The sequence below is a fragment of the Miniopterus natalensis genome, chromosome 6 (assembly GCF_054644295.1).
Source record: "Miniopterus natalensis isolate mMinNat1 chromosome 6, mMinNat1.hap1, whole genome shotgun sequence".
NCBI lineage: Eukaryota > Metazoa > Chordata > Mammalia > Chiroptera > Miniopteridae > Miniopterus > Miniopterus natalensis.
Genome location: NC_142086.1, coordinates 21,419,121 through 21,432,035, shown reverse-complemented (window position 1 = coordinate 21,432,035; position 12,915 = coordinate 21,419,121). Strand labels below are relative to the sequence as shown.

Sequence of the window (12,915 nt, the reverse complement as noted above, 5' to 3'; positions counted from 1 at the left end):
CATCAATGATGAGAGTCATTGATCGAGCCCGCAACCCGGGCATGTGCCCTGACTGGGAATTGAACCCTGATCGCCTGGATCCTAGGTCAAAGCTCAACCACTGAGCCACGCCCAGCTGGGCAAAGATTGTATTATTAATTACTATTTATTATTATCATTCTCAGCAGCAGCATCAGTGGCAAGAACTTTTCAGAGAGCTCTTACTTAAGCTTCAAGGGATAGTTAATATATCATCTCATCCACAAAGACTGCTCCATGGCCATCTGCTCATTCGCGCTGCTGTGGGGTCTTGTGCAATCTTGTGTTCATTTCCTCCTACTTTCTCAGCATCTTGAAGGCAGAGACCATGACAGTCATCTTTACATTTTCAGTATCTCGTCAATGACTATTTATAGTAGGTGTTCAATAAACAGTTGCTGAAGGAAGGAGAGCATAAAATAATAAAACTTACTGCGTTCTTAGTGTGTGACAAATTGTTCTAAGATCTCCTATGTATTAAGGTGCTCACTTCTCCAATAGCCTTGTAATTAAACACTGCTGTTATCATTCCCATTGCACAGCTGAGAAACTGAGAGGTAAAGAACTTAGGGAACTTGATCATAGCCAAGAACCAAGGTTATGTGGCTGCACAACCTGTGTCTAGCCTTAATGTTATATAGCTTTCCCTAGGCAAGAAGGAAAGGCAAAGGATGAAATTGGGTGCTATTTAAGGTCCTTCCTATTTAACATTCTGTGATCCCAGGATTTCTCTTAGTGTCTTTGAATCTAATATATGCAGAAATAATATATAAAGAAATTATGTCTTTAAAAGTTCTATAAAAGATTCTAACTATTCATATTTATTCACTAGGCATATCTAGTTTGATAAAATGACTTTCATATTAATTAATCATAGCATGCCTACTCATACTCTCACCTACTTATAATTTTATTCAGGTTCTTTTTCCTGCTATAAGTGGTTATGTCTTAAATGGAATCTATTAGGAGTCACCTTAAATCTGGAATTTTATAATTTTCAAAGTTTAAGCTCTAACTGCCTTCATCTCACACAAAAGTTTTACTTCATGTCTGACTATGCTAGATTTATACATTTAAAAACACACTGTACTCACGTACGTGCTCCTGGAAAGAAAGTATTGTATAGCAAGGGGCAGGCATTTCTCTTAGGGTTTTAACCAGCTTCCTGTCTCCCTGAAAAGAGGGGACCTAGGAACACTTAATGTTTGTTAATACAACTATTGTAGAAGTAATGAGAGTAGGCAGACTGTATGATAGAGTAGATTAAGTGAGATGACATTCCATGGAAGGAAGAGATGCCAATGGATGCCAGTGGATTACCACCTTGGGCAACAGGGGCTCAGTCCTGCAGGGACCCTCAGAATTGTTCCTTTGAAGCTGGGGCCTTTACTGTAATTCCTGTCCATTGTTGTTGAGGGTTGTACCCCAAAGGCATTACAGTAATTATCCCACACTTCCAAGCTGCCCTCCTTGTGTGCATAGTGAGTGAGCTTCCCAAAACTTCCACAAAAGCTATAAAGCAGAAAAACAAAGAAGCAGTCACTGGAGGTAGGATGCTGCTAGGGTGCACGGGACTCTCCACAAATGCAGCTGAAATTGTAGGTCGAGTTAGGGACCTTAACAGAACACCCACATTGTCTACTGCAGTATCCTTTTTCAGGCTCAGAAATGTTACTTCCCACATTAAGTTCAACTTTTTCGTAACTCTTCAAAGTTGAGGTTGGCCACACCTTCTTAAAATCAACATCAATGTAAATAGGTTTGGTATAGCAAGCCACCGGTCCTGCTACAGTAGTGGGTCCTAGGCTGTAAATGATATTCCTCTCCCTTCTCTACCACCCATTCTAGACCTCACACTTGGCTGGCTCTCTAGCTGGAATATAAGCTGTTTTCCTGAAAGTGAAACATAGACCTTTGTCCCTTAGGTGTGTGAGTCTTTAATTGCCTTGGCCCTCATCAGGCAAATGTTGCTGCAAATAACTTTTTCTCTTATTACCGAGCATAGAAACATCAGAAGGTACCCCAGTGATCCCCTGCAGTGGCCAACACACTTCTCCAAGTGTCCATTACATGCCAGAGACCATAGAAACTCAAGACAATCATGGTCAATAATTCTGTTAACTTACTAATTCCTTTACTTGCTTATCCACAGGCATGAGCAGACTAAAAAGACTAGGCAAAAGCTGAAGTTTAGGTTTGGAGAAGCCCTTAGTGTGTCCCCTAGAAGAAATATTTTCCAGCTGAGGTTCAAGGCCTTGAATCCTACAGAGTCTAAAGTTGCAAGAGTGAGCAGCACAAGCTCCCCAATGTGTCATTGGAGGGATAGTGAGAGTGGTCAGTCTTTCAACATTTGATTCCCAAAACCTTATTCTAGCACTGGGCACAAAGAATCATATAACAGCTGTTGATTAAAATGAATACTGCATTATAGGAGGTAATATTCCAACCACATAAAGTGTCTTTCCCATGCTGACACCTTGGCTGAGCCTTAAAGAGGCCATTTTTGCATGCTCTGATTATCTATGATCTTGTGCTTGTACACGCCCACCTTGGAGGTAGCATTACTTCTGATTTACTACCATGAATGGGTATGGGTTTGCTCTTGATATTTCACCTTCATATATCTTATTCTGCAGATCAGAATTCTAATGTGATGGTTCTATCAGATTCTTGATATTTATGATCTGATTAAAACTAAGGGTCTTGGGAAATGACCCGAGTGAGTCCATGGAATGATTAGATCCATTTCAAGGTAGCTTGAGGTCAGAAATCTGTTTACCACCTTGTAATAATACACCAGGGATAAGGGTTAATTTCATTTTATTATCCAGTAAGACTCAGTTTCAACATATCTTGAGAGATCTTGGATATTCCTATTCCTCAATATGCAGTTATTCTGGTTCAGAGTCCTTCCAAAGAGAGATTGGTGTAACATTTACAATATATGCTTTGGTGGCTTGATATCTTTACTCAAGAGAACTAGCTCCCTTTTAGTCACTAGGCCCTATGTCTGAAGCTAACCCAGATCTCGAAACTGTGGGAGGGATAGTAATTTTCATTGCAGAGGCTGATGGAAGCCTTAGCCTACTAGCTCTTTCGTTTTTTCTGGTTATACATATCAAGCAACATTCTTGTTGACTACTCATTTGTTTTACTTCTAGACATCCCATAGTCTCCCAGTCATTATCACTGAACCCTGTAGGTGAAGGGCCTCTTTTGTGCCACACTAGTATTGCTGCACTTTATAGTAATTGTATTTACTTTGCTTCTGATGGATAGGTGCCACCACCTGCTTTTTGCTATCCTGGAACTATGTCATCTTCACTAACACTAGGAGCCTCTCTCATGCCATCATCTCCTCCTGTTAATTCTTCCCTACTGAAGAAAGTCACACTGAGCTTCTCAAAAATGCTAATTTTTTCTGGCCAACATGTCTTCTTGGTGCACCAAGTATTGTCATCCCAGATCTCAGGCTTCTACTTATTCTGTATTTTTGCCATAATTTTAGCACAGAAGACCCACTAAAGCTGAACATTCCATCTCCTTTGCCATTTTGCTACCTTTCCTTTTAAATTCTGGGCTTGAATTTCAGCAAAGTTTACCCACAGCTGTAGAAAATAAAGGTCTTTGAAAAATTCCCATGGAGGCCTCTGACTTTCCCAGTATTCCGTTTGCTAGGGGGCTGACTTCAGGCTGTCATTCTCTTTCTCTAAGCTTTCCAAAGCTAACAAAATAGGTAATTTCACAATCTCTAGGATCACCATCATTCCCACCGAGTTCAAATACTAGAGCTACTCCATAAGTTATTGTTTTCCCTCTTGCCAGCTCTTTATTCCATTCTAAAACAGGTGAGACTATAAGTGGTTGTGATGTCAGAAATGGAGCTTCAGACAAGGGCATATGAAAAGGTCATTTATTTGGAAGGTTATCCCTGGAAATAGATATGAAGAGAAGGGTAAAGTGACAAAAGGAAAGGGGGAAAATGCTTATTCCTACTGAGAAAAGGTACAAAAAATAATTGACAGGACTTCATGGTTGGTATAAATGGAATGAAGGAGATGATGGCAATGCATGATAAATGGAAGAATTTGAGGAATAGTAAAATGCTCCTTACAGTATCTCTGGTTGAAGAAGAACAAAGCAATGGCCCCAAATCACAGAACTGGAATGCTTGAATAGAGGCATCAGGTTAGCCAAAGATATATAACACCATTAAAAAAAATTTATTGATTTTTAGAGAGAGAAGAAGGAAGAGGGAGAGATAAACATTGATGTGAGGGCAAGACACCGATCAGCTGGCTCCTACACGCCCCCTACGAGGGATCAAGCCTGCAACCCGGACATGTGCCCTGACAGAGAATCAACCATCAACCTTTCGATGCTCAGGAGGACACCCAACTAACTGAGCCACATCGGCCAGGGCAAAACACCATTTTTTAAATTGATTGATGTTGAGAGAGAGATATCAATTTGTTTTTCCACTTATTCATGCTTTCATTGGTTGATTCTTGTATGTGCTCTGACCAGGGATAGAGCCTGCAACCTTGGCCTACCGGAATGACACTCTAGCCAAGTGAGCTGACATACTCAGAGAGAGCAGGCTGACACTTGTGTGTGTGTGTGTGTGTGTGTGTGTGTGTGTGTGTGTGGTGGGAGGGGGTTATGGGCTGGTGGAGGAATTGGGAAAAAGAGGAAAAACTCACGGACACGGACAAACAGTGTGGTGATTGCCAGTGGGGAGGGGAGAAGGGGACGTGGAGGAGCATATAGGGGCATAAATGGTGATGGATGGGACTTGACTTGGGGTGGGGAACACAGTACAGTGCACAGATGATGTGCTATAGAACTGTGCACCTGAAACCTGTAGAATTTTCTTAACTAGTGTCACTGCTGTCAATTCAATAAAAAATAAAAGAACTAAAAGAAACAAATATTTTTAAAAACACACATGCCAATTTTTGCATTCTCACTTCAGTATTCTTTTCCCTTGCTGTTGCAGGTTGTCAAGATGGACATCACCTGTCACAGTGCATGTTCCATCAGCTGGACATAACCACTAGTAAATCTCAAAATAACCCACCTATTCAAGTTTCATAACAATTAAGATCTATTTGCAGGAACAAAATGTCATCTTAGAATGTGCCTTTTCAACAAAAATATCAGCAGAGATTATAGTAAAGTATGGGCCCAAATTGTTAAAAACATGACTTAAGAACAGTTTTAAACCAATTAGAGTACAAGCTGTAATTAAGTCAGTCTTACCACTAAAGAAAGATTATTTTTTTTACACATACTCAAATGTTGTCTCCTCTACTTCATGAACCAGAAACATTATGAAAAAATAATGGAATAGATAGAGTATGACGCATAGGATGGGCATTTGTTTGAACACCACTGCAAAGGAGATTATTTAAAAAACAAAAAAGAAACTCAATAAAACCCTTAGGAAATTATTCATTCAAATCCATACCTTGCTGTAGGTTTTATTGCTTCAGTTCTTCTAGTTAAAAGTAGTTTTTATTTTTAGATTAATTTAATAGACATAAACACAACAAAGTTGGAGATCATACAACTGTCTCTATTGTTTTTGGTTTGGCTTCACACACAAAAATGTATTGTGTCAAACACTTTTTATCCCTAATTTTTAAAGCCTTGTGCGTTTTTAAAGGAATTGTAATCCACTTGTGTCTTATGCATTTACACTTAACTCCTGAAATTTCTCTTGTGTAAGAGTGGCTTAGAGACCAAAAGACTTGGGAAATTGCCTTCAATTTGCCTTTCAAGCTCTTTTTATTAGGAAATAAATAGCATATTTATTGGTATAGTTAATATTACATTACCCAGGTGTTTAGTTGTTCAAGTATATAAATAATACTATCTAGAACATCTATGTTTGTTCTTATATCTTGATTCCCCTGGCCTATTAATATAATGGTCATCTTCAATCTTCATCATTATCATCAATTGTAGTATGTTACTATTATGTTATTATTTATATTATGAATGTTATAAATTTTATAGTGACATTACTGGCATTATAAAAATGCCTATATTTTTATAACATCTTTATTTACAAAATAAGTACTCATCTTTACTTAGGTGCTTGTGTGGTCAAAGACTTTCAGGCTTTGTAGCACATTCAACTACTTCCTTTTCTGATATACTGTCAGGCAGAGAGACTTTTCCAATTGCTTTACATCCTTCAAAGAGCTCTTTTTCAGTTCATCTGCCCTATTTTTACTTTCATGACTTTGAGTGTGCTATTAATCTTCCTTAGTTATTTTAGCCTTCTCTGTTCAAACCTTTGTACAATTGTCTCTGTCTTTATAATATGAAGGAAAACTCATATCTCCCTAAAATATTTAATCGTTAGATTCAAAAGTTTTGTCCTACTGACTCCATTTATTGCCTCCTTATACCTCTGAACACTACATCATTTTAATTTGTTTATTTTCTGAATCACAACCTGTTACAGATCTTTAGGTATTCTTAAATAATCTTGTGGATGTGTGCTGAGACCCTAGAGAGCCCCAACCATCTTTTAAAGCCCTGTCTATGTATTTTTTTCCTTTCATGTTTTTTCATTGTGCTTAGTTCTGATGGCTACAACTTATGGTCTCACTAAATATGGCTGGTTGGTTGTAAGTTTTTGCTTTATTATGTGGCATGGACTACTTGTTTTCTACATAAAAATAAGGTAAATACCAGATAAAAGTGGATTTTGACTCAGTCTCTTTTAAAAAGTAGTTTGCATCTTTGTAATTTGTTGCACTGTGAGGTTGGGCCTTTCACGTATTTTTTTACTTAATTAGAATCTTGAAAACAGTGCACTCAAGAAGAACAAGTGGTGAAAAATACCTTAACCAAAACTGCCAGTTATAAAATACTGTTCATCTACAAAATAGGTAATGCCAGTCCGTGGCTAGTGGGAGGACATTGCTGAGGTTTTGTGCTAGAAGCTGATGATGAGGAAAGGAAAGACAACCTATCCTCTCAGACATTGTCTATTTTTGGAGTCTCAAATTCAGGCAGTTCAACACTGAAAAGTGATAGGACAAAGATAAAGGAGTAGAGGCAAGCATCTCAATCTAGTTCAGAAGAAACACTTTTGCAGAGATCTCAAAGTCAGGCAGGTTGTGCAAGTTAAGCAATATAAAAGGCAAAATGAAAAGCCTTTATTTAATAAACATTTCCACAGCACCCATGCCAGTTACTGCTCCAAGCACCTTCCAAGTATTCTTTTTCAATCCTTATAACTATACCATGAGTAAGCATTGTGATTAGTCTGAGTTTAGAAGGAATACACAAAACAAGATAGGAGAATTGCCCAAGGTCAACAGCTGACACAGGTAGAACTTAAATCCAGGCAGTGGGCCTCCAGAGCTCCTGTTCATACTCCTACAGGATGCTTCTAATAAGAAATTTACGGACTCATGAAAGAGCAACAAGGTCAGAGTAGACAAGGGGTTTGGCATTGCCTAAGGGCAAGTTAAAGCTAAAGAAGTAAATGAGACTGACGTTACATTTTGCATTAAAAAACCAAGATATTATCTTAAATGAGTTATTGTAATCACTGGAATGACAGTGTTTCATTTATATATTAGAAAGAATATTTTCCAGCATCATGGAGTATGGGATAGAAGATGGTTGGAATGGATATAGAAAGAACTGGAAGGAGGTACTTGCAATAACACTAGTGGGAAAAATGATGGTAATATGGTTGGAGGGGAGCTGAAGCTCATGAGAGTTATTCTGATGGTGGGCATTTGAAGGCTTGGTAAGCTGTTGGTGTTGGGCAACTGAGAGAAAGTCATGTCTGGAGTGAATCATCTGAGTTTCTGATTAAGGCAATAGGGTAAATGGTGGTGACTATTGAGACAGGGAAAGTTTGGGGAGTTGGGTGGAGGGAGAGAGCATGGAGGCCCTGTGAGCACTAGTTTCTATGGCCCTGATGGAGGCATCTATCAGGGTGTGGGGACTGAGGCTCTGGAAGGCCACCTCTGGTGGAGGGGCTTCCTGAGATTTATAGCAACATTACCAGCTTCTCAACTGCTATTGACCAAACTGATAGAAATACAGAATGATCTCTTTAATAAAGAGAAAAACAGGCAGCTAGCACTAACTCCGTGATAATGGGCTGAGTGACAGAGGAGGCATTCAAACATGAATATGTGGTCAGTGGTCAGCGCTCCGAAAGTTCCTGTAATCACTGGAGCCTTCTGCTATGACGTAGTTTCCAGTAAGGACTTGATGAGCGGATACGAACAAAAGAGAACCTCCATTCTTTCACAAAAGGTGCTCCTGCTTTAAAAGATTTTCCATTTGAAACTCTGGAAGTTGATGCAAAAGTGGCATCAGGAGTATTTCAACACAAGTATAAAATAGATTTCATAAAGGAGAAGTAACCTCAGAATCCCGAGAGAATAGTCAAGCTACACAGATTTGGTGACTTCAGGGATGTGAGTGAGGGCATGTTTGTTCTAGGAACAAGTGTTTCCAGTGTGAAGCGTCGGCTGTTTACAGTGTTCGAGCCAGCCAGCCAAGTCTTATTGGAAGATCTAAAGGTTTACTGTACCTGTTCACTTAGGAGCATATTTTACACTATGGGATAAGCCATTGGAAAGGTCTCAGAAAATGGTAACTGAAGGTCAAACTAAACCCACAGAGGAAAGTGCATCTACTTATTAACTTCCTAAAATTTAAACGTGTATAGTAAATTAAAATAAAAGTTTTCTGTGTAAAAAATAAAAGAGATAGGGAAGAAAAAAAGAAAATCAAACATTAGTGAATGTTCATGACAATGTGAAGAGAAAAAACATGTAGATTTCAAAACTGTATATTTTGAACTATTCTATAAAAAACATGTGTAAATATGCATGCAAAAGCTCTGGTAAAAAAGAAAGAAAAAGGAACAGCCATTCATTGTGAATGGTAAAATTTTTCAGTAGAACTTTTTAAATTTTCTCTTGTATCTTCTAAATTTTCCACAATGAACATAAATTAGTTATGTTAACTAAAAGTAAATGTTACTAGAAATATATTAATATTGGAAATCTTACTTAATGTTAGATAGTATAAACTTCCTTGAAAGCAAAATAAAGTACTTACCAAAAATAGATGTTTCCTTAATTTTGGATCAGGAATTCCCCTCTTAGGATGCAATTTTCAAGTAATACAAAATTCTCACACGTTTGTTTATAAATATATTTATCGTCATGCTATTTACAATACTAAAAACCTGGCATCCACAACAGGAGTTGTTGAAATGAATTATAGTACAAATGTGTGGATGCATATTACTCACTCGTTTGAGCAGTTACTTACAAAAATATTTTATCACCAGGGAAAATACTTCTGATATATGAAAATGGCAGGGCCTGAGTTCTTTGTTGCTGTTCACATAGAATATCTCTGAGTGGAAGGTGATACTGATTTTCTTCTTTGACTTATTTTTCCAAATCTGCACAATGTGCCTACACAATTACTTATAAATTATGAAAATATGAGTATTTGGTTTGTTGTCTGCACAGTATTACTGCTCTTTAGTAATTTCAAATGAGCTTACATTCGGATCGTAAGTGCACAGTCAACAAGGAGTGGGCGAAGCACCTGGATTATGGGACTGGCTATGTCAGGAGAGGCAGTTGGTCAAAATCGTCATTGTATGTGAGAACAGGTATGGAGGGCCAATAATTCCATTGAAAAGCATGTTTTTCAGGAATCCTTGAGTATGATATAGGAGATCATAGTAACACTGAAATTTGGGATTTCAAGTACTGAGAAGATAGAAGGATACTTGTTGGGACATTATCATCTTCTGGGGATTTCTGAAAAATAATGTTCAGGGCCCACACATAGATGGCCAGCTTTTATTTGTGTTTTAGGCAGGTGCTGCTGGTGCAGCTTACCTGCTTGGATACACTGACCAACATTCAGAAGTGGCAGTGAATCCTGAGGTGGCCATGTTTCTCCTTTGCCCCATGAAAAGTTACAGAATCTGTAGAAAATTAATTATTTTTATTTAATCTTTAATCTGTTTTTGAACAAAACATAAATATGTTAGATAAATTTGACAGAGCTAAGAAGCTTAGTGCGTTAAAATAATAAAAATGATGTTATCTGCTTGTAAATGTCTTAACTGTATTTAATCTGAGCACTTTTATGTTAATCCTATAAAATTAGCAAAGTTAATATTGACTGAATGACTACTACTGTACAAGTACTTTAAATAAGTTGTCTCACTTAATCCTCAGAAGAGACAATACTTAGCGATAGCTCAAAAATTGAGCTGGGAATAAATTGATTTTGTTACGCAGTTGCCCAGTTAGTAAGAACTCATTAGAGAAATAGGCAGCATTTTCTGCATTTGATAGATGAAGATATTTAGGCTGAGAGAGTATAAGTAAATATCCTGGTCCAAAGTCATGTAACTGGAGTATAAGTGTTGGAATCAAGAATCAAATAGGGGTTAATTTGAGCTTCTAGGCCCACAATTTTCTAGTATTCCTAGAAAAAAATTATAACATTTTCATCCTTTAAGGACATTCTTGAGAATTTGACATTTTAATAATTATTCTTTTCTTTATGCAAACACCTGTTAAATATTTCTTGCACTGCTTATGTTTGTTCTTTTGGTGGTCATACTTTTTACACATGTCTGCTGACAGTTTAATTTTTAAAGTAATGTTCAATATGTTCTCTATGTTCATGTACTGCTAAGATTTGATTTAATCTTTTTGGATTAAAGAGAAAGAGTTCTCCACTAGAATTAAGACATCTCCTTCCTTCCCTAAATCCCTTTCTCCTTTCTTTGTCTTCTCATATCTTCCTTCTCTCCTGTCTTTGAAAAAAAAATTTAGTTCTGGGTTTTAACCTTGTAGGGTTGGGAGAAGGGAGGTTTGATTTGGGGGTGGGCGTGAATTTTCATTCTAAGTGATTCTTTCTTACCAAGGGCAGAAAAATAATGGCGAACGGTTTTTTGCTTCAATGGCTTTAAGAAAATATTTACTACAGAACCAATTGTTCTTCAGTTTCACTCGTTCTTATGATGTAAGAATTATTGTCTCTATTTTGCAAATGAGTCAGCTGGAACTCAGAGAGATTCACTGGTGCATTCAGAGCCATTCGGAAGGGAGTGCACTGGATGTGGGTTTCCACCCAGATCTGCCTGGCATCAATGTTCATGATTTTTTTCTACTCACATACTCTCTTCCTTTATTCCAAAACATAGAATTATGAGACTTCAGAAATGAAAGAGTGTTTGAAATGACCGATTCCCACTATGTCAATTTATGTTTTAGGAACCTGAGGCCCAGAGGAATTAGACCACTTACTTAAGGTCACATAACCAACTATGATAGCACAAGCACTATGATTGTGATTGCTTTCCCCCTATATTTTGGGAAATAAATTCTTTGGCATAATAGGTTGGATTGAAAAGATAAATTCTGAAGTAGGAATATGAATTAGTAAAGGATGCACTATCTGGAGAAATTATTTTGTTCCAATAAAACTGTAACCCCACCTCAATGTCAGGTATCAGGGTACAAGGATTGGAGGTGAACCTTCACTCCCCCGGCCGCTTCAGCTGGCCACCCTTGGGCTCTTTAAAAATTCATGACCATTTGCTGCAGCTCTTCAAATAGAGGCACTTCAAAGACCCTTCTTTGGTCTCTTCTTACATGATACTCCTTTAGCATATGTCACATGGTGTTGCTTTGTTGCTCTCGTTTCAGTTTGGGTTGTGTTGTTGATGTGTTACGACAACTAGGTCACTGATTGTTGCTTTAATTATTGCTCTTAGAAGTGGCTTGTTCTTATGCCAATATCAACAGTGCTTTCATCCTTAGGGCTCTGAGCAGCCACTCCATTATATAGACATATGAACTGCAGACTCTATTTTGATACATCCTTTCTCAGCAGTCCCTTTAGGCGTCTGTTCATTACCCTTTCACTCAAAAGATTTTAGCTTTGTACACCAAAACTGGGCATCTTGTTTTACTAATTATAAACTTTTTTACATTCTCTAATTAATTGTAACTCAGAAATAAAATTAGCAACTTGTATGTCCCTAAACTAGAGGCTCTCAAGGTGTTCCATGGGTCAGAAGCATTAGCATAACCTGGTCACTTGTTAGAAATGAGAATTCTTGGGCACACTGCTGAGTGATTTATGATGTGTGCTGAAGTTTAAAAACAGATCTCCTCAAATGTTCTGTACTACAACTATACATGGTGAGCCACTCATTTCCAATCATGCCTTACACTTTCATAACTTTGTTCCTTTGCCTAAATTGTTTCTTCCATCTCAATTGTCCATTCCTTCATTTCAATGTGTTCACTTATTCTTTCAAGTTTTATCAAAGGCCAGTTACTCCCAACTTTCTCCAATCAGCATTATGTGCTCCTTACTCTGAGCTTTCAAAGCATTTTGCTTGTCTATGGGGCTTATAGAGCTAGCTTACGGTATGCCTTGTGTTAAGCTATTTGTATTCATGGTTGTCTCTCATCACAGATTTCTAGGTTTACTGAGTGCAAACACTATGCCTTTTGTAGTATACTTTGCCTGGTCTTTATTTCTAATGGAGATAGTATCTAACTTATGAAAGTCTTTCCAAAATTAAAATGTATAACAATTGTGAAATAGATAATGAATAATAGGTAATAATATTATTAGTAGGAACTACATAAGTGTTTGTTCAACCAAATGAAATTTTAGGACATTTAGATATGCATATAAAGTGTTACTTGTTATTACTAATTTTAATAATGGAAAAAGAGAAAAATAAATTCTAAGGAACCTGTGGAGAAAATGTTTCTCTTATGAAAGAAAACATGAGTCTTTGTTATTATATTTATAATATCCCCTAATTTTTTTTTAAATTTATCTTTATTGTTG

At 37.4% G+C, this 12,915-nt stretch overlaps 1 pseudogene; it reads left to right on the top strand.

The window, feature by feature from the left end:
• Nucleotides 1-8,150: 8,150 nt before the first annotated feature.
• Nucleotides 8,151-8,706, top strand: LOC107524607 (large ribosomal subunit protein mL39 pseudogene; annotated as a pseudogene).
• Nucleotides 8,707-12,915: the final 4,209 nt, after the last annotated feature.